A 23,983-nucleotide genomic window follows, 5' to 3' on the forward strand; every position below is an offset into this window, starting at 1 on the left:
CCTTTATCTTTAAGTGAAATTGTCATAAATTGACATTTGTGTGAAAAGAGCTTTTGAATCATTTGTTCATTTTTTTTTCTTAATGCATAATTCACATTAAGGAGAACGAAAAAGAAAAAGAAATACATGTAATTGCATTTTAGGAGATTGAATGTGTGTGCTGAAAAGGAATGGTTAGGGAAATGCATTAGTGAGTGCTCTTTGTTGTTTGATCCAAAAAATTACTTGTTTGCTCTATCCCTTATTAGCTAGGATTTTCATTGTCAAAATGGAAAGATTGCTTCTCATTTAGCTGCATTCTTAGGAATCTTGGAAAACATCACGTGGTGAAACCCAAAGGCAAATTTTAAGCAAGATCAACCTAAAATTAACCTCAATTAACCTAATAACACATTGGAATTTAACACAAACATCTAGAGGTGTCTAGGCTAGAGACATGTTCCGGCGTCTTAAAACCTAGTGGTTGTCGTTTCATTGAGGTTGGGTGATTCCTCCTCTCTAACCGATAAGTACTAGTACAGACTTGTGCTCCCTGTATTGTCGTGTATATAGTGGGAGACCCCAATAGGTTTAAATCCTTTATCCCTAGGAAGCCAAGTTTGTCACCTTACCGATCACAATGCACTGAACACAACATTCCAGAAGACTGACTACCGTATGGTAAATCCTTGGTAATTTCTCTTTAATTTACCACCAAGGTGTATATTGCAATTTTTTGATTAGTTTGATAAACCCTCTTGTTTAGTATCTCTAGAGTAGTCACTTTTGCTCTTTTTCGACTCCTTAAAAGAAAAGGTTCATTTGAGCACTTGTCCTTTCAAGCTCATTAAACAACGAAAGTGACTAGAGTCATCTTTTGCTTTTTCTCGACTCTTAAAAAATGAAAAAACAAAGTTAAGTTCTAGTGCCGTAAAAATTAATTGACTGTGGATAACATCCTCCACGCTTGTTTTTTTAGTTGATCTTAGGATGAAACATATGGCAATAAATCCGGAGTCCACCAATCAAGGAATTCCTTTTGATGGGAATCCTAGTCCTTTTCCTCCGTTTGGAAATATTGGTGCTCCATATATGGCTACATTGTCCCTTTCGAGATTTACCATTGGCTTGCCAGTATGGTTGTTTTCAACCTCCTTGGTTCAAGATGTCGTGATTTCTCCGCAATCAAGTACACCTCCAATTGGACAAAATCAACCTCCAGTTGATCCTAAAGTTGACGCTTTTTCTTCTTCCTCGGTTGTTTCTTCCTCCCCTTCTTCCTCTTCACCTGGTGAAAGTATTGGTACTAGTAACCAGGTGGCTAAGAAGAAGAAGAAAGGGAAGAAGAAGAAGAAGAAGAAAATTTAGTAGAGGGGAAACCAGGAAACCATTTCTTTGAATGCAACATCTGATGATAAACTGTTTGTCAAGCCTCACAATGTTCGATATCCATGCCAACTTTGTGCGGGAGACCATTTTCTTCGAAATTGTCTAAATATTCCTCAAATATTAGAAGAATGGTCTTCCTGTTCACATCATCCTGTGTCATCAACTTCTCAAGATCATGTTGGTGACACACCATCAACTAGTGGTACTAAAGATCATGGAAAGAAGGGAAAAGTCAAGTTTCTATGTAGGTTATGTGAAGGGAATCACCTGTTCGCCTTTGTCCCTATCTGGATGAAGCCAAAAGAGTGTTGGATAACCATCCTACTTCATAGCAGCGACTTCCATCTGGTTACAGGAAATTATCCCTTAATTCTCCACTAGTTGATGAATTGATTGACTCAAATCAACCGTCAGTCAAACCCACTCTCTCTGAATGTGAATCCTCTGAGTTTATACCCAACCCAAATCAACAAGTCGAGGTAACAGTTGACTTGATTTCACCTTTAGCTAATTGTACCTTTCCCAAAGAGAGTGAACATGATACCACTCAGGTTCTTTTCATTTCTTCAGATTATAATGAGCTTGGGGGCAATCCTCCTATTCCATCAAAACAGGAGGAAAGTCCTCCCACTCTCGTAACTCAAGGGGTTAATCCTCCCATTTCTATGGTACCCCCTCTAGGTAGTCTAGTCACTTCATTTGATTGGAATCAACTAGCAGGAATCTACCTTCCTTCATATGTGCCTTTCTAGATCATAGTACAAGTTTGTAATATGATTGTATCTGGCACTATTATAGATGAAGGTGCATCTATGAGTATCTTTTCCTCAACTGCTTGGCAAGCGCTTGGTTCGTCGCTGCTTGTGCCTGTTACACAGAATCTGTTGGGTTTTAACAGAGGAACCAGTCATCCATTATGGATCCTCCCTCAGTTACCTATTACTTTGGGAGGAAAAACCATTTATCTAAACGTGATGGTAGTCCAAGGCCCATTAGATTACAATTTACTTCTTGGGTGCGACTATGTTTATGGAATGGGAGCTATTGTTTCAACACTTTTTTGAGTGATTTGTTTCCCCCATGAAGGCAGGATTGTCACCATTGACGAACTTTCATTTCCTAGCCCAAATATAGCTCCTAGTCAACCATCTTCTCTAAATGGTCCTTTTGTACCAATCGTATCATCCCTGCCACGGGTTAATTATGTGGCAACCTGTTCCATACCTACATCAACTAACGATCAATTCAGTGATGTTGTACATCATGTACTGGGGGCATTGGAACTAGATCTCTCTTTCATGACCTCTTATGAGTTGTGATTGAATCCAAGGATAGTTTATTGTCTTGTGTCAACCTTGTTAAAAAACGAAACAAGGAGTTTGAGGATAGTTCGTTGTCATGTGTCAACCTTGTTAAAAAATGAAACAAGGGTTTGAGGATAGTTCGTTGTCTTGTGTCAACCTCATTAAAAAATGAAACAAGGGTATGAGGATAGTTTTTTGTCTTGTGTCAACCTCGTTAAAAAATGAAACAAGGGTCTATGAGGATAGTTCTTTTACTGTGTCAACCTCGTTAAAAAATGAAACAATTCCACGAGGACAGTTCCTTATCTTGTGTCAAGCTCATTAAAAAATGAAACAAGGACCCCTGGAGCAAAGTTCCAAGTCGAGTCTTTGAGTAGATCTCATAAAATCCTAGTCAAGTCTTTCACTTGATCTTGTAAAAGAACCTTCATTCCATCCACTTGATAGCCATGAGTAGTCTACTTAGGTGAATGTAATGAAGCTTGGGGGGCATGCACCTAGTGTTGAAGATAAGTTTCCTTGTAGGTTATGTGAAGGGAATCACCCCATTCACCTTTGTCTATCTGGATGAAGCCAAAAAGGTGTTGGATAATCGTCCTGCTTCACCGCAGCGATTTCCATCTGGTTACCAGAGACTCTCCTTTTCATCATGCTGGGGGCATGTCAACTAATTCAAGCATAGTTTTTCTTTTTAAGCTTGTGTAAAAATGAAACTGAATCCAAGCATAGTTTTTCATTCCAATCTTGTGTAAACATGAAACTGAATCCAAGCATAGTTCCCTATGGTTCTAGCTTGTCTAAAAATGAACCCATTTCCATTTTTAACCCTTGTGATTGCCATTCAATCAGCCTTTTCGATCAGATGAGACTTGGTTGTTTTCATCCCATCGCCACCATCTCTTTGGCTGATCATATGCTTTCACTTGGTTGTTTTACCTTTTTTTTTAGGAACAATTGCAATGAGTGATCTTATTATCCAGCCTCTTCACATCAATCAACATGTTTTGAGAAGCTTCAACATGACCGGAACTAGTTGCTATCCTAGACACCACTCGTTCCTCAAAATGGGGTCCTATTTAAGCTCTTTTCAAACTCTCTAAACATGAAAAGATTGCTGAGCGCTTGTTGTTTCTAGCTCGTTAATGGATTAGAATCGATATCTACTCAGTATATTTTTACCCCTTCTTCAGGCTAAGTTATATTAACTTCAAAGAAGGTACTCGTTGATCAAACATGATCAATAGGTTCTCTCTTGTATTATTTTATGCTTTTTCGGACTCGAGAGACAAATTTACGAAAAAGAACTTGTGGGGTTTCCTTTTAGTCCCTTTTCAGACTCTCTATATGTGAAAAGGACCGAGTTATCTTTTTCATTAAACTCATCAAAAAACATCAAATAGCGACAAACTTGTCCATCTAGACAAGACCGAGTTTCACCTTCGCTAGACTTGTTAAAACATCAAATAGTGATGGATTCACCCAAAGGGTGAAATTATACAACAAGCATATTTTATCCTCCTCAAGCTTGATTAAAAATAAAGAGGTAGTGGTCAAAAATGACTAGGGAAAATTGGAAAAAGCTGGGAACACTTTATGGTAGTAGGCCGCTCTTGAACATGACACTTTCACCTCATCACCATGACTATGTGGGTTGGGTCATTCAGCTTGATGGTTATCACACCGTTGGTCTATCATACCATCCATCACTTTGTTTTGGGTCAATGCTACCAATTCACTTCAGTGTCACCGATATGTTCAAGAGAAGTCATTCAGTTCAAAACTTCATCCTTTACAATACAATAAACCTTCATTTTCATGCCCACCATTCCTGAACCTTGTGTCGTCAATTGATGTTTCATCTCCAAAATCATTTACCTCGTTTCGTGTCGTTGATGTGGGATACATCAAGGCCCTCCTGCGATGAGTCACTTCTTGTCGACATCAGCACATCATCCAAGAATTTGACTTAGAAACACCCCTTCAGTACCTTTAGGCTTGCATACATCAATGGCAGGTTTCTTGCTTCCGGTGATGGGTTGACATCAATGGCCTTCAACCGAAAGACTTCATATGGTGTTCGACATCAAATCATTTATTCACACCATGCGGAATGTACTGCAGTACCTTGAGGATCATTATCATTATCGGTGATCCCTCTCACATCTGTTAACAGTTTACATCATTGGCTCGTAAACAGACAATGTCTCTCCATGTTTGACTTCAAATCATCTATTCACATGGTTAGACTTGTACATTGAGTGAAAGATTAGACGATATTGAAGACCCCGGTTCTAGTTTCATCCATCTGAGCTGCGATATATGCAGGAGTACTAAATCAAATGTACAATGGCCTTACATTCATGGTCATCCACTCATGGGTCTATATCTGTAGATGACTATATTTGTACATGTAATGAAAGTTTATAAGCTGAGCATGGGTATGCCTTCCATCAGCTACTTTGTGAGAAAAAATCAAAGTATCATGATATTTGTATTGTAACTGATGCAGGTCACCTTCTGGTTCCAAACCTTCTCTCCAAGTGGTAAAGCATCTCACTCGACATGGTTATTTTCAACTTCATGCTTTAGGGGGCATCTGTTACAGGAAAATTTGGGCACATCAACCCCAACTTCAAGATCTATATTATTAGGGTCCATCAACCCCTAATTTAGTTGTTTTCATTCCCTAATGAAGTTTACCTACATCATGCTTGCCTCCCAAGAGTTTCATGACACCATTCATCCAAAAAATGTACCTAAGGAGATCATCGCAGGTGGCCTTCTTTCTAGCTGCAATGAATGGTAGGCACTACACTGTCTGGGTGCTATGCATAGCACCTGGCCTTTGTATCACCTGTGATGAGCGAGATCCATCGAATTTTTCAAATAAATCCATTGGATTCCTCATCCAATGGATGCTTCTGGAGGTTTCTAGAAGGATTGGGTTGGCTTTTGGATGAGGAAGGAGATGAATGAACCTTAATCCATTATCCCTTCCTCCATGGAACCACTTCCCAATTATGGAAAAGAATTCATGAGGGCCATTAATGGCCTAACCTCCTCTTTTTAGCTATAAAAGGACCAAGCTCTCATTGGCTGGTCTAGGTTGAGACTTCTTAAGCTAAGGAAATGTTGTTTGGATGAGATTAGTAGAGAGAGTAATGTTATCATGTCAAATTGTTGTTTCCATGATGAGAGAATGGTTTGAAGCTGGGAGGATGATGCTGAATCGGACATGCATCTACATGGGTTGTAATCTTCCTTTCTATGAATAAAGAGTTCTATGCTTTTTCCCATTCTTGTGTTATGTGATGTATATTGTACTCTTGATTCTATAATATGTTTAGTTAACATATCGATATGTATGCTTTGATGGTTTTCTATCTTGGCTTGTGTGAAAGTGCCTTTCAATCAAGTTAAGTATGGAAGGGAGTGGCGAAAGTGGTCAAAGGGAAGAGGGATCAAGTGAGAGATACAGGTTGGTACTTTTGCTCCTCTTTCTTTTATCTATTAGCTATAGGAAAAGAAATGGAATTACTTTAACTCTTGTTCTAGACTTGCTACTAGGTCTAACAGTTAGTCATTCAAAAAGACACTAAATTTACCCATAACACCTGTTAGAGTAGAAAAGAAACAGAGGGATATATTAGAGTTAGTGCATATAGACCTTTGTGGTCCCATGCAGACAAAATCATTAGTAGGTGCATTGTATTTTCTATTGTTTATTGATGACTGTATGAAGTTTTCTTTGGTGTAGTTCTTAAGTAAGAAGAGTCATACATTCGAATACTTTAAGTAGTTTAAAAATATGATTGAAAGACAAATAGGGAAACAGATAGAAATTCTCCATTCTGATCAAGGGGGAGAATACAGGAAGGATGAGCTTATCAGATATTGTAAAGATCATGGAATTTTGTAGCAGTTCACAGTACCCCATACTCCACAACAGAATGGAGTAACAGAAAGAAACAATAGAACTTTAGTGGAATGTGCTAGAAGTATGCTGAAAGGTAAGAATCTTTCAAATGGTTTTTGTGCTGAAGTAGTAAATACTATAGTTTATTTGAAAAATAGGAGTCCTACAAGAAGTCTTGACTCTAAAACAACTTATGAAGCATTATATGGATATAAACCTACAATAAAACACTTAAGGATATTCCGATCAAAAGCATTTGCCCACATTCCAAAGGAAGATAGAAGAAAATTAGATTCTAAAGCCATCAGATGTACTTTTATAGGGTATTGTTCATCATATAAAGCATATAGATTATTTAATCCCTCTACTCAAAAGATTTTTATTAGTAGAGATGTTAAATTCCATGGGCAAGATCATGAAGAACCTGATGAGCACTATGAGGAATGGGACATTCCGTACTTTGTGGAAGAAGAAGCAGAGAACAATCAGGGTTAGTAGCAAACAAAGGCAGAGGATGAACAACAATGACAACAACAGCAATAGCAGTAGGAAGAAGAAAAAGTAAATGATGATCAAATAAAGTTTGAAACCACCACCCCACCACTCAGGAGATCAGGTAGGAAAGCTCAAATGCCTGCAAGATATAGGGAAAATGATTTTATAACTAGTATGATGAATGTGGTTGAACCATCTAGTTATAAAGAAGCAAATGAATGTAGTGAATGGAAAACAACCATAGGATAGGAATATGATTCAATAATCAGAAATAACACTTGGGAATTGGTTGAACTTCCTAGAGGAAAACAAACCATAGGTTGTAAATGGTTATATAATCTGAAAATTAATGCAAATGGAACTATATAAAAACTAAAAGCGAGGTTGGTTGCAAAGGGATACTCACAAAAAGAAGGGATAGATTATGAAGAAACCTTCACCCCTGTAGCTAAATTGAACACTATCAGAATGTTAATCGATTTAGCTACTAAGAAACATTGGATGATGCACCAACTAGATGTAAAGTCAGCATTCTTGAATGGAGAACTAAAAGAATAGGTTTATCTAGAGCAACTGGAAGGGTTTGTTCAGAAAGGAAAAGAACATTTAGTCTATAGATTGAAGAAAGAACTTTATGGACTAAAACAAGCTCCCAGGTCATGGTATGAGAAAATTGATTCATTTTTTCTACAAGCTGGCTACAATAGAAGTAAGAATGACCCTAATCTTTACACCATGAAAGATGAACAAGGGATTGTAGTGCTGATTTAATTTCATGTAGATGATTTGATAATGACAGGTGATGCTATATATCTAATTGTTGAAATCAAGCAACAGATGTCATAGATGTTTGAGATGAAGCATCTTAATGAACTCAGATACTGTTTAGGTCTCGAGATATGGAGAGATTCAGGTCAAACTTTTTTGTCTCAAGCAAAGTATGTCAAAGCCTTGTTAGAAAAGTTTAGAATGGATCAGTGTAAGCCGGCATTGGTACCATTGCAGCAGAACATCAAATTGCAGTGTGAGGATGGCTCAACAGCGGTGGATGCAACACTTTTCAAATATTTGGTTGGGAGTCTGATCTACCTAACCATCACTAGACCTGATTTGGCTTATGCAGTCAGCGTGTTAAGCCAATTTATGTCTAAGCCACTTGAAAGCCATTGGAATGCAGCGAAGAATGTATTGAGGTATCTACAAGGTACTGTAGATTATGGAATTATTTACACTGACTCTTCTGATGTTAGGTTGGCAGGATTTGCAGATTTAGATTGGGTTGGAAATGTAGATGATCGTAGATCTATAACAGGTTATGCATTCAGTCTTGGATCCAGGGTGATCACATGGAGCAGTAGGAAGCAGAACATAATCTCCTTGTCCTCACCAGAAGCAGAGTATCAAGCAATATGTGTAGCAACGTGTGAGGCAGTTTGGTTGCGAAGACTTCTCCAGGATGTTGGGGAAGAATAGACAATCGCAACAACAATCAGAGTTCAATCAAGCTGGCCAATAATCTGGTGTTTCACAAAAACACTAAACATATTGATACTCAATCCCACTTTGTCAGGGAGAAAGTGAAATCCAAATAAATTCATCTGGAATATTGTAATACATGTGTTAATGTTGCCAACATTTTCACTATGGCTCTTGGTAAAGTTAAGTTTGAAATGTTTATGGAGATGCTAGGCATATATGTGAAGCCATTCTCCATTAAGGGGGAGTGTTGAAGATAATGGAGAATATCCTAGAATAGGTAGAGTTGGTTCACGTAACCTCAGGATAGGAATTAGTTTCTATTTCTTAGGATGTTGTTGTAACTTCCCTAAAACCATGACACAACTGTGGTGACGGATTAGTTGATATGGTGATATGTATGGTGGCATCTTATAATTAGATGCACTATAGGTAGCGAAATACAGTCTGATAACCGATATAAGCCAATGCTTATGTTCCAATACCAAAGACTCACGTACAAGAAGTACACTCTTCTTGCCGCTTAAACACAACCACTTGATCAAACCAAACAGATAAACACAATGGAGAAAGTGAGGAAAACTCAAGTGATAACAGATCAGTATTCCTATCTTAAAGGAAGAAACTAAAGGGAAAAATCAGTCAATAACAGATCACACGTCATCACATAAATGAGGTGCCACCATTAACTAAAACCCCAATGGCATGGTCAACAAATCATCGATTGGTTTCTCGTCTAATTGGTTCCTTGTGTGGTGTGTAGAATTCGAGAAATATCTAGCGATAAATAACTTTACCATGGGCACTACATACTGGTGAGCTAGGAGTAGCTCGCTGGAGTATCTAAAATTTAAAGATAATGTTAATTTATGGTAAGAAAGGAAATTTAATATGAATATCTATACAATCTATTAATAATTCAATTAAAAAATGTCTGGATGATTATTAAGGGAGCACAAAAGAGAGAGTTATTTTACATTACTTCATTATAATTGAGACTGTATAAAAATTTTATTTCTATTTTTATTTTATAGTTATTTTTTATAATAAAAATTGTATTTATTTATGGAAACTATAAATTTATTTAAGGGTTGAATGTAATAATAAATCAATAATCTATTCGAAATTAGAAAAGAAATTTTAATTAATTATTACTATTGTTAATGGATGAGAGTATTTAACATACCAATTTTTTTTTAAAGATAATATTAATTTATTGTAATTAAAAATAAAAGCTCTATATGAATATATATAGAAATTATTAAGAAAGGTCTAAATTGAGGAGTCAAATAGAGGGACTATTATAATAGATGGATTATTATATATTAGTTGATATATATTTTTTTAAAATACAAAATTAGATAAGGATTGATTATGACTAATAGAAAAAATAATCTTGAAAAGGGAAAAGAAAAAAATAATTAAATATTTTTTTGTTAGTGTTACTCTTCCATTGTTTTTTCTCGGCGTTGCACCAGTCAATCATAACTAGGTGCATGCTTTTCCATAATTTGTTATCGATGTGCTCGGCAAGTAACACACAACTTAACTAATCTGTTTTATACTCCGGAAAAATCCTCGAAATTTTACAATGGAAGCTAAAGTATGTCGTAGTTTATATTAGTGAAATGTAATTTGTTTTTTTATTAGTATAGCTAGGAATTAAAAGATTAAGGGATTCCCTTCAATTTTTAAATTGAAGTTATATTCACATAGGAAATAGCTTTGAAATCTTCTGGACATTTAATTTTTCTTGATTTGAAATTTATCATTTCTAGCCCGTCTCGGGAACAACGAATTGCTGTTAAGTAGCCACTGTTGTTCCTTCTCATTTCCCATTTGATTATATAAATAAAAGTAACGAGATTTTATGTTTTAAGCCTTAGATATCTTTTCTCACAAGTTATTCATTTGACAAAAAATAAAGGTTATTATCTTTTAAGCATTAGATATCTTTTCTCATAGGTTTTAGCACTAGATATCTTTTGTCGCATTTTATTATTTTTTTTTGCAGATTAATGACCATGACTTAAAAATAAAACCAAAAGCATGATAAAAAATGAATATAGAAACTATTGCATCTCACTAGAGGATAAGATGGTGATATTATATTACATAAAGTGGGAGTTTAAATAGTCTGGTTTGATTCTAGAAATAACCTCACGTAGAACCTTCCATTCATCTTCATAAACATTGTAGATAGCTGCAGATCACAGGAAATCATCATGTCCACCTACAACTTAAAGGAATCCGGATGGAGCAGTGGAGATTTGAATCTCTGGTGATACAGACAAAGCGCCAAAGATTCGAATCTCAGGCATGCCTGTGCCATGACTCCACTTTCCATATAGAAAAACAATGTAGTGCCTACTCTAGGTGGAGATCAGATGCCCATGAAATCCAACTCTCAATTGACAGAAGAGTGGAATCCCACTATGAGTGCATGGGAAATGGGAAAGGGGAGGAAGCATTTGACAGGTGCCTCGCAGATGGTCAAACATAGAAACCGCAAATTCTAGATCATCATCTAGGAGAATAATCAGTTTTTACGCTCCAAGGCTGAGTGAATATGAAGTTGGAAGATATAGAATATTTGAAAGACCTACAAATCCAAGAATAAGACGAATACATTTGGAACGAACTAAATACCACAACAGTCGATGTTGGAAAGGAAGAGGAGCCGAAACACAAATTCACACACAACTCACACGAGTTGCGGCTCTTTTATTGATCACGCAAAACTTGATACTTATAACAAACCCAGTGAAGGGTATTTAAACCTTTTCGACTAGTGACTCACCTAAAATATCTTAACATTCAACCAAACACTAAAAATTGTCTTTCACTTAACTCAACTCGACTTAACACTCAACCCTCAACACTTAGTTAATTGACTCTCTAATTTTAGGCAACTCCTCATGCGGGAGTAATTAGCTTATTTTAATACTCGCCCTTAATTACGACCACTAAACTAAGACTGACTCATAACAACTCAAACATGCCTATTGGTCTATGTCTCATCTAGGCTTACAACACCCAAGTTTATTCTATGAAACTCAAACGTATCTTTTGCTAATGACTTAGTAAATATATCAGCCAATTGATCACTAGATTTACAAGGCTTCAAGTGAACTTCTCCATTGTTCACAAGTTCTCTAATAAGGTGATATCTAGTATCAATATGCTTGATTTTCTGATGAAACAAACTATTCTTGGATAGTGCAATCTCTTAGGTGTTGTCACAATATATTGTTGTTGATCCTTGTTGTTTATGCTTCAGTCCATCGAGTACCCTTCTTAACCACACACTGCATGACATGTTGCTTATGTTGCTTCTACATATTCTTCTTCTACTCAAAAAAGTGTCACAATGGTTTGCTTCTTAGATGCCCATGAAATCACACTTGAACCAAGATGCAACACAAAACCAGAAGTGCTCTTTCTATCAACCAAAATTCTGGAAAAATCATTATCTGTGTATCAAATCAAATCCTTATTTTTTGTGCCTGCATACATTATGCTACAATTTCTAGTTCTTGATATGTATCTCAGAATTCCTTTTCCTACACTCCAATGTGTGTATTTGGAGTCTCCATAAATCGAGAAATCAAACTAACTCCTTGCATGATGTCCGGTCTTGTAGCTGTGAGATACATGAGGCTGTCATCCGATATTTTGAATGGAGTTGGATTGACATATGATCTTTCTTCATCCTTTCTTAACTTTGTACATGTTGCAACTGGTGTAGGGATAGGTTTGCAATTTTCCATCCTGAATCTTTTCAACAAATCATTGGCATATTTATTATGAAAAATAAAAATTCCTTTTTCAAATTTCTCAACTTCTATGCCAAGAAAATATTTCATGAGACCAAGATTTGTCATCTCAAATTCTTTCATAGTGGATGCTTTAAATTCATCTAACTCAAAATCACCTATAAAAATCATCTCATCCACATATAAGCAAACAATCAAAATCTGCACATGCTCATTTACCTTTGTGTACAAGGTAAGCTCAATGTTGCTTTTGCAAAATCCATTCTTAATCATGTAGCTGTCAATTATGGTATACCAAGCTCTAGGCACTTGCTTCAATCCATAGAGCGATTTCTTCAACCTGTAAACGTTATTTCCATTACCTTCAACTTCATAACCTGGAGGTTGTTGCACATAAATTTCCTCTTCTAGAATTCCATTCAAGAAGGCTGATTTCACATCCATCTGATATAATTTCCACTTGTTCTAAGCTATTGTTGCTAGAATTTCTCTTACAGTATCTAATCTGGCAATCGGAGTAAATGCTTCTCCAAAATATATTCTTGGTTACTGTGAGAATCCTTTTGCTACAAGTCTAGCTTTAAATATATCAATTTCACCTTTCTCATTCAAATTTGTCTTGTACACCCACTTTACACTAATTATATTTTTGTCCTTTGGTAAATCAACCAGATCCCATGTATCAGTCTTTTCAATAGCTTCAATTTCTTCATCCATTGCTTGCACCCAATTTTCATCTCTGATTCCTTATTCAAACAAAGAAGGTTGGAATGATAAAAATGCAAAATTTGAACTAACATCCAAATCATCATAAATATCTTTCAGAATTCTCATCTTTCTCTTACCATTGCTTGATTAATCACCTGATTGATTGTTTGGAGAGTCTCGATCTATTGATATGCTTGAAGATCCATGCTACTCTGAAAATCTTGGAGTCCTTGTTGGTGTGTCACTGTTTGGTGTCTTCACTTGTTCACTCTCAGCTGCTTGCTTGGAGGCTTGTCATATATAACACATTATTGACCTTGAAATATAACTATGTATCCTTTATGTGTCAAATGACCAACGCTTATCAAATTATGTTTGAGACTAGGAACATAATATACCTCTAAGATTTTTCTACGGCTCCCCTTGCTTGGTCAGAATGTTGACCACTCCTTTTCTATCTACATCCACAATCTTGTGAGTCCCCAAGTTTACCTCTATTTTCACTGATTGATCCAAATTTTCAACTAAATTATTGTATTGTGTTTCATGTGATTACTGCAACCACTATCCAGTAGACACACATTATTATAAGTTTCATGCATGGTATGGAAATCTAGGAACATGGAGTTAGTACTCTCCGGTAGTGGCATTAGCTCTTTGGTTCCCTTGATCAGCTATCTTCTTCCTGCAATCACGGGCATAGTGACAAAATTTATTGCAATAATAACATATCACCTTTGATTTTTCAAATCTTTGATTATTGTTGAAGTTTCTACAGTTGCTCCCACTTTCATGTTCATTCTCTTGTCGGCCTTCTCTCTAACCACCATATCTTCCACCTCATCCTCTATCTCTCGATCTACTTCTTCCTCGACCTCCGTCTCTTGAAATAGAAACCTGAAGTTTGAAAGCAGTTTCTAAAATGGAATCTTTATTTTTTTCTATCCTTGCCTCATGTGATACAAGTTATCCCATCAGATGTTAATGATGCTAAATCCTTAGCTTCTTCTATGGTTGCTACCATAAAATCAAATTTGGTAGACAAAGATAAAAGGACTGGATATAATAACTATTTAGGAAAAACAATAACTATCTTCGTTGGTTTTGGAAAATAGATTTATAATCTTTAGGTATTTTCTCCTCACTTAATTTAATATATAATTTTTTTTTATTATAAAAATAAAATACTTTTTATATTTTCTATTACTAAATTTTATACTCGTTTCAAAAGTTGAGATTGTTTAAGTTTATATACTCATCTTTTCAAAAGTTGAAATGGTTTTAATCTATATAGTCACTTGAAAAAGTTTCAATTTTTAAATTCATATAATAATGGATAATGTTAAAATTTAAGTAATATAATCTCAACATTGTTGGATTGGATAAATATTTAACATTTTTGGACTCACGTACTAGAATCAAAATCTTCTCACCTGGAATGGTTATACCCAACTACTTGCTTGATGCCGAGCTCGGCCAGATCAAACTCAATAAACAATCACAACAAAGAGATATTGAATGAGGTGAGATAAATTAAAATAAATATGAAGGAAAACTCAAGTCATAACAGATAAGCATTCCCATCTTAGCCGAAGAAATTAGATGTCAATAACAAAGATCACATAATCGCATAAATGAGGTGCCACCCTTAACTAATGAAAAACATACCAATTGGGTTGTGATTGTCCTACAGTGTTTTGCAATTTGTGCAAGGTAAACCCTAATGGCATGGTGAACAAATAATCGATTGGTTTCTCATGTGGTTGGTTCCTTGTGTTGTGGGTAGGATTCGAGGAAGATCCTACAATAAATAACTTAAATATGGGCACTACACATTGGTGAGCCAATGGTTACTTGCTAGAGAATCAGTAACTATTTAGTGTACGCACTTGTAGTAGCTATTGAGTAAAACATATTTTGAGAAATAAATTTATAACAAACTTGATTATGCAAAAATATATAAAAACTAAATATATATTTTTATTTAATTCAGTATGCAATTTTTTTTTAAACTGTTATAAAATTTATACACTTTTTTACTACCTAAATTTGTTAACTAAATATATTTTTTATAAATGGATTTTATAATCATTTCAGATTGTTTGATTTCATATAATGATAATAAATGTTATAATTTCCATAACATAATCTTAGTAATAAAAAAATTAAATTGTTATAAAATTTATACACTTTTTTACTACCTAAATTTGTTAACTAAATATATTTTTTATAAATGGATTTTATAATCATTTCAGATGGTTTGATTTCATATAATGATCATAAATTTTAAAATTTCAATAACATAATCTCAATAATTTTGACTTCGATGAAAATTATATTTGGAGAATAGTGAGGTTAATATTAACAACCTATCAACATGATGTTTATATTATGAAATGTATTTTAGGTAGTCCTATGTAATGGCTTATTATTCTCAAGAATATTGGAGTGCAAATTTCATATGGATGATAGCAAGGTCAACACGACAAGCATATTTGTAACAATAAAATCTACTTCCCAAGAACATTGGAATGTTTGAAAATTGAATAAGGGAGATAGCAAGGTCAACACTACCAATCAAACACCTTTTCAAGTTATTCTCAAGAACATTGGAATGTGTGGAACTAAGTATGGAGGCTAGCATGGTTAACATCACTAGGCAAACATCTTTTTCGACAATGAAATAAGCTTGTGTTATTTTCAAGAACATTGGAATGTGTGCAAACTCAATATGGATAATACCAAGGTCAATACATTTGCTGACAATGAAATTGAGGTGCATTGTTGTAGTGAACATTGGAATGGTTGAAAAGTCAATATGGAGGATAGCCCCTTCAAAACCACTAGCAATCTAATGAATAAGCAAGACATGCATGGCATAATCTCAAAAAAATTGGAATAAGTGCAAACTCAATATGGAAGATAGCAAAGTCAACACCACCAAGTAAGCACCCTTTTTTCAAATTGAAATCCACACGAGTAAGAAACACATGCATCGTACCATTTCAAAAACTTTGGAGCAGTTGCGAACTCAATATGGAATATAGAAAGGTCAACATCAACAAGTATATTTTCTATTAAATGTATGCAAACACAATCTCAAAAACTTTAGGATAGATACAAACTCAATATGGAGGATATCAAGGTCAATGCCACTAAGAAAGCACATTTTACAACAATGAAATAGATAGAAGTAAGCAATATATGCATGGCACAATCTCAACAATTTTGAAATGTGTGCACTTAATATGGAGGATAGCAAGGTCAACACCACCAATAAAGTGTTTTTCTGGGAGATGCATGACACAATGTCAACAACATTGGAATGTATACAAACTCAATATAGAGGATAGCAAGGTTCCCTTCCAAAAATTCTAGCAATATTGCGAAAATCTCCTCATAGGTTCAAACAAGTAATGAAAACCAGCAAGCAAATAATTGTCCCAATGATAAGATCAACAATAACAAAAAGATTTTTTTTCAATCTATGAGAAGGGAGCTATATAAATAAGGTCAACATCAACATGAGGCATACCTTTCCATTATGGAAATTTGTTATAGAACTAAACACAATATTGATTATGTGAATTTATCAATGTATAATCTTATATTGAGAGTTTACACTCATCTATATATTGATGTTGTGTATTTCTTTTAGATGGGGAACTAGCAACCTCTTGGGATATATGCAATAACCAACAAACCACATATATCATAAACTCATAGTTCATCCTTGGACCAAGACATCTAGAGACCACTGGAAATGGGATGATAGTCTCCAATGAGATGCATATCCTTTAAGTCTTACTCTAACGGGCCATGTCATGAGAGACTTGAACCCAGGTGGATGAGATGGAAAACAAAACCACCATTTCAACCACTTGAACTAAGAAGTTCCATTGAAAAATTAATGTTGTGTATTTCAAGGTCATGACATGTATAAATTCTATGAAATGTAATACATAACATGTAAGCATACTTGATCCAGATTTAAATAGGAATGCAACAAATTACAGATATGACCATAAATATAGAGATGCAACAAAAATAACACTTCATTTCATTGATGTAAGGTACTGAAATATGTTTACAAACAAAAATGGAAATAAACTAACCTTGATGATGGTAGCTTATCTATGAGAAGAGATGTGGCGGCTACATGCCTCTGAACTACGTTACAATGAGGCTCAAGGGCCTTTTTATTATGGAACAATAAGAGAAAACCCTAAACAACCAAAACCCTAACCCAAGGAGAGGTAACACCAATAGTTTATGGGCCCTGTTGGGGTGAGTTGTATAGCCAACTTCCTGGGGTTGGGACTTTTTCATATTATCTCCGTTTGACACGCATGATAACCCATTGGAAAGATCTCTCTAAGTACTACGACAAAAAGGATGATTTTAGACAAAAGATCACTGGCGATAGATTGCCAAAAAAATGTCATTTAGGGCCTCAAAACGGCTCCAGAAGTTTAGGACATGAAAAACTGCTAAAAATAGTAAACTATGCTACAATTAAGGAAACTAAAAAACTGAAAGAAAGAATGGTGGGGGTGCAAGTGGAATTGGTTGGTGGCCACCAATATCCACCTGGATCCTTCCTCCCCCCTTAGGAAGAAATGGTACCCATTGCGTGAGTTCCTCCATGAGATGAGGAAATTTCTGCTGAACTTGGTCCTTGGTGAACCAATTGCCCTGGTGAAGGAGATGGCTTACTTTGAAAACTCGATACAGTTGTATCTTATGCTGGCGAGTGTTCTTGATCTCCGTGTCCATGATATGATCAGTTGTGGCTTACTCCATGCAATCTGGATTTAACTTTGTAGGCGTGAGTTGTTCTGTAATGGCTGATGTGTCTAGTAATGGTGGGGAGTATGGTTGAAGGTGGTCCACATTTAACACTAGGTGCAGGCCAAGGAATGGGGGAATACTGAGCTCAAATGCATTATCACCCATAGCCTTGGCAATGGTGTAAGGACCATATCGGAGTGGTCTGAGTTTACGATAGGCTTCGATAAGGCATTCCTTTTGCAAATGCAACCAGACTTTGTCGCCCACCCGAAACTTGTGTGGCACCAGATGTTGATCATGTCGCTGCTTGTACTTGGCATTTGATTTCTCTAGAATTTCATGGACCTACTGGCGGATATGTTGGATGTGCTCAATGAAGCTATTTGCCTTATCGGTTTCGAACTGGACATGAGCCTAATATGCCTAAGTAGCTGCAAATGGCATGGCCACATCAATGGGACATAGTGGCTGGAATCCCAAGCCCACCAGAAGAGGGTTGTGGCCAGTCAAGCTATGGAGAGCCCAATTATAGCTGTGTTGAACATAGGGGAGGCTCTCAACCCATGTGTGTGGATGCTTCGAGTTGTACATGCGTAGAATGTGTACGATCATCTTGTTGATGACCTCTGTCTGGCCATCAGTTTTGGGATGGAAAGCTATGGACTTAGTGAGTTTGGTGTCTAGCATCAACCAGAGACTAGAACAAAATGTACTGAGGAACCTCCTATCGTGATTTGAGATGATAGACTGTGGGATCCCAAACTATACCCACACTTGTTCAAAGAAGAGTTTAGTAGTGGCTTTTGCTGTGATATTATTTTTGCAAGCCGCCATAATGGCCATCTTCGACAATCTGTCGACCACCAAAAAAAGATAGTTTTTTCCATGCTTAGTAGAAGGAAGGCCTAATATGTAATCCACAGAGATGGATTCCCAAGGTTGACTAGGGGTAGGCAGCAGAGTATAGAGGCCTTTCTTCTTGATGGTCAATTTGGCAATGGCGTAGGTACTGGAGGATCTAATGTACTTCCTGACATCCTATCTAAGATTCAGCCAATAGAAATACTTCTACAATACTGCCACCATTTTCTCGACCCTGAAATGCTTAGCAACCCAACTGTAGTGCACTTCCCAAATCATCTTGGCTCGCTCACTTGAAGGAACACAAAGGTGACCCAGGTGGCATAACAGGGAATCCTGGAGGTGAAAATCTGGAACATGCTAACCCTCCAAGAGCGTCTGGTATGTGTGGCTGAATTCTGGTTTGCCTTTGCAGAGAAGTGGCCAATCAGAAGTCTCGTGCCCACAAGAGTTGAGCACGGTGGTTAACGCCATGATCGGTGATCGACTGAGGCAATTTGTGACATTATTGGTGCTGCGCTTCTTACACTATATATTCAAATGGAACTGTTGCAGGTATGTGGACCACTTTTGATGGCGATCATTCTGCAACTTCACTTGCATCTATATGAACTGCAGGGGCTGGTGATTTATGTGGATGATCGTTTCCTTCCCCAAAATCTAATGCTTTGATTGTCGGCAGGCCTGCACAATGGAATACATCTCTTTGTCATATGTGGGATACTTTCGGACTGTGTCTGAAAGTGTCTCACTATGATATGCCACTGGATGCTCGTGTTGAGTAAGGAATGCCCCAATAGCATAGTCTGAGGTGTCTGTCTTGATCTCAAATGGTTGTTGCAAGTCTGGTAATGCAAGCACTGTTGTCAAGTAGAGGCAATTTTTCAACTCTGTGAATGCCTTCTGTTGAGATTCAAACCAAAAGAATTTTTCTTTCGCTCCTCCCTTGGTCACTTGACTCAAGGGCCAAGTGATATGAGATAATCCCAACATGAACCTGTGGTAGAAATTGGCAAGACCTAGAAAGCTGCAGAGCTCTGTCAGAGTGGTTCGAGCTGGCCAATCCTGAATGACTTGCATCTTGGCTGGATCCACATGCACCCCTCATTCATCAATAATGTATCCCATATACTGAACTTGGGTCATGCCAAAAATGCATTTCTCCAAATTAGGACATAGCTTGTGTTGTCGCAGTGTTTAGAGAACCTGTTGGATGTGATGGAGGTGCTCTTCCCAACTTTGGCTGAAGATCAGGATGTCATCTAAGCATACCACTACAAAAGAGTTGGTGAATGGCTGCAAGATGTCATCCATTAGCCTCATTGAGGTTGTAGGAGCATTTTTCAACCCAAAAGGCATAACCAACCATTCAAAAAGGCCCTCCTTGGCTATGAATGTAGTCTTCCACACATTGGAGGGTTCAATTGGTACCTAGTGATATCCTGACTTCAAGTCGATCTTGCTGAAATATTTTTCCCCCTTCAGTCAGTCTGAAAGGTCATCAATTTGTGGGATCGAGTACCTATTCTGGACAGTGATCTTGTTCAGTGCCCGATAGTCAATACAAAGTCTCCAAGTCCCATCCTTATTTTGTATCAACATGATTGGGTTCCCAAAGGGTGATGAACTCGGTCGCATGTGACCTTTCTGTAGCAGTTCTTGAATCTGCCTCTTGATTTCGTCATTCTCTAGAATGGAGCACCGATAGATTGGTCCATTGGGCAGTGGTGCACCTAGGGTCAGATCGATGGAGTGCTTGACTTGACAGTGTAGAGGCACCCCTGTGGGGGAGGTGAAGATGTCCTTGTACTCCTCCATGACCTTGTTCATCTATTGTTGTTGTGCAGAGGGGCCCTAGCTCGAGGTCGTGACCACTGTCTTCTTCTTTCCTTGAGGTGTATCATCAGGAAAACAAATTTGCCAGTTTTGGAAATGATCTTACTACATTGTTTTACAGTAACCAAAGAGATGGCGATAGGTGGTGCTACCTCAGTATCTTGTAAAACTTATTTGCGAAAGTAACAATAATAGCATGAGGACTTGACTCATACACAACATTTCACTTCCACAAGTATGGTTGGCCTAATAATACATCACAAACATCAAGGGGAGAAACGTCACATAATACCTCATTCGTGAAGGGCTTGATGTTGTATGGAAGGTGACACTACTGGCTTACGCGAAGATCCCATCCTTGGTGAAGCCAACCGATGGTGTACAGTTGTGGATGTGATGTGGTCAGTAAGCCTAGCTGCTTCATGACCTCTACCGAGATGAGGTTCTTTTCGCTCCTCGCTATTGACAATGAACTCTCTCAGGGAACCCTTTACCCATATCTAGGAGTGAAAGAGGCGCTCCTCCTCCTATGGATCTTCAAGTTCTTCCTTCTAGATCTTCGTGTTGGTAATGGTGGCATTGGGCTCTGCATTGGTAATCTGCTTCCCTTTGTCATTCCCCTTGTTAGGTTTTGACTCACATTCGGAACATACATCTGATTCCAAAGACTTTAGGTTGGCCACCAGTGACTGCTTGGCCCAATACTCACTTTTGTTGTGAGTGGACCTCTTATGGAACTCACACCACTTTCCCGTGTCCTTCTTCGGCTTTGCAGTGTTGTTCTTTGCTTGTGGCTTTGGGAGGTTGTCCTGGGCCACCCTGCCTTGGATTTGTCCTTTGTTCAGTGGTTTGGGGGCACCTTTCCCTTGCCTCGGATTCACATATCCAATGTCTTGCTTCTTCTTTTTAAACTTATGCTCAATCTTGACAGCGTATTGGTACATCATGCTGAGTGAGGAGATGCCAAGGAACTCCATCTCATCCCGGATGTACCTATGTAGGAAACCATGATATTTAAGCACCAAATACTGCTCAGAATCCTTGATACCCAACTTTTTGTGAAGGGTATGAAAAATATTGGTAAACTCTAGCACGTCTTGGTCCCTTCCCTGCCACAGCGTAGTCCACATTATGTATTGATCCTCATAACTTCTGACAAGGTAGTACTACTCCTTGATGGCCACATGGAATGAATTCCAAGTGGGTGTGGCTGAAATTAGTGAGGTCGTACTTTCATCCTTATGCTCACAATAGGTTTCCCACCAGTCCTTGACGTGGGGGGCGGCTTTGAGAAGAGTGAAAGTAATTTTTTCCTAGCCGAAAAAATCATGAACAGAAAAATACCCTTCTAGCATATTTAACCATTTATCTACAGTGTCCACAACTATCTGACCCTCAAATATGGGAATGTCAAAGTTAACTTGTACCTTAAAGGGTGTGGCACTTCCAGAGTAGCTGCTAGAAGTAGATGTGTTGTCCCTGTGTAGTCGCTAAAGGATCTGGGAAAAGTTGTCCATTATTGCGTTCCTTTGTCGCTCGAGGGAGTTTTCGAGCAACATTTTGATAGGATCTCCTACCCCCTCATATTTCTTTTCATCTTCCATTGGAGGCTATTAGGATTTTCGAGGCTGGTCTTGCAAAGGTTCGACCAGTTCAAGACCTAACTCCTATATCCCGACCATGTTGGGGATATGCAAAGAAAAATAGAGAAAGAGTAGACCGCTCTGATACCACTGATCCATATTTAAATAGGAATGCAACAAATTACTGCTATGACCATAAAGACAGAGATGCAACAAAACTAACACTTCATTTCATTCATGTAAAGTACTGAAATATGCTTTCAAACAGAAATGGAAATAAACTAGCTCGGGCAATGGTAGGTTATCTCTAAGAAGAGATGTGATGGCTACATGCCTCTGAACTGCATTATATTGAGGCTCAAGGGCCTTTTTATTATTGAACAATAAGAGCAAACCCTAAACAACCAAAACCCTAATCCAAGGAGATGTAACACCAATAGTTTATGGGCCCCGTTGGGGTGAGTTGTATAACCAACTTCCCAGGGTCGCGACTTGGTCATATTATCTTCGTTTGATGCGCATGATAACCCATTGGAAAGATCTCTCTGAGGACTACGACAGAATCGGTACATTGCCAAAAAAATGTTGTTTAGGGCCTCAAAACGGCTTCGGAAGTTTAGGACATGAAAAACTGCTAAAAATAGTAAACTGTGCTACAATTAAGAAAACTGAAAAACTCAAAGAAACAATGGTAGGGGTCCAAGGGGAATTGGTGGGGGGCCAGCAATATCCACTTGGATAAATACTGTTTTACTATGAAAATTGATTATTTTAATGAGAAATGTCTTACAAATTTTATATATTACTTTAATAAAGTGGGTCTTTGTAGTAATTATTTTTTCAACAATTATGCTTTTGCATAATTTAAATATTGAAATTTTGAAACTTTCTTTATTTTGGATAAGTTAATTATATTTAGATTATTATTTTTGGTTGTTTTACTTTATAATAAAAAGAATGTTGATAATTATTTAAAATCAACATTCAACAATTTTAACATTAAATTTTATAATAATAAATTAGTACTCATATATATATATATATATATATATATATATATATATATATATATATATATGTTTTTCATGAATTTATAATTAAATGATAATTTTAAAATTATATAACAATTTCATCATAATTCAAGTTTAATGTAAGGTAATGAATGAACTTAACGACATTTTCCCAAATTTAAAGGAAATTTGATTGTAAGACTTGGAAAATTAAAAAATCATTAAATCGAATTATCTAATATAAAAGTAAAAATAAAAACAAAAACATATCTTTAATCTATAGTTTTGTAAAAACATATTTATCTAGTTCTTTTATTAGAATCACGTAAATATAATTTCTAACAAGATTGTAATTTTTTTCTTTAAAATGCACTCTTGAATGTAGAAGTAGATTCAAGACCATAAAAATCTCCTAATAAATTAATAGTTTGCATATTAAACAACTTGAAAATGTGACTCTTAAAAATCTCTATAGAATATTTAGTAAAAATAACCAAAAAAATATGCTAGAAAAAATGTGATTTTGTGTATTAGTTAGAGTAAGTGTATCATAACACCTCAACTTCAAAACTTAGCTTTTATCAATTTTAAATGTAAATTCTACAACATATTAAAAAATATCAAGCATAATTATTATATATATGTTTAAAATTTGTTTAATCATTATTTTTTTATTATAATTTATCTATAAAAAATATATATACAACTATAAATTAAATAAAATATTATCGGATAAAATAAATTTCTGGTTATAATAATAATAATAATAATAATAATAATAATAATAATAATAATTATTATTATTATTATTATTATTATTATTATTATTATTATTTAAAAGATCAAAATTTAAAATAAT

The sequence above is a fragment of the Pinus tabuliformis genome, chromosome 3_1, assembly GCF_031772625.1.
Source record: "Pinus tabuliformis cultivar Carrire ecotype Pingquan chromosome 3_1, CPIR1, whole genome shotgun sequence".
In the NCBI taxonomy this organism is placed as follows: domain Eukaryota; kingdom Viridiplantae; phylum Streptophyta; class Pinopsida; order Pinales; family Pinaceae; genus Pinus; species Pinus tabuliformis.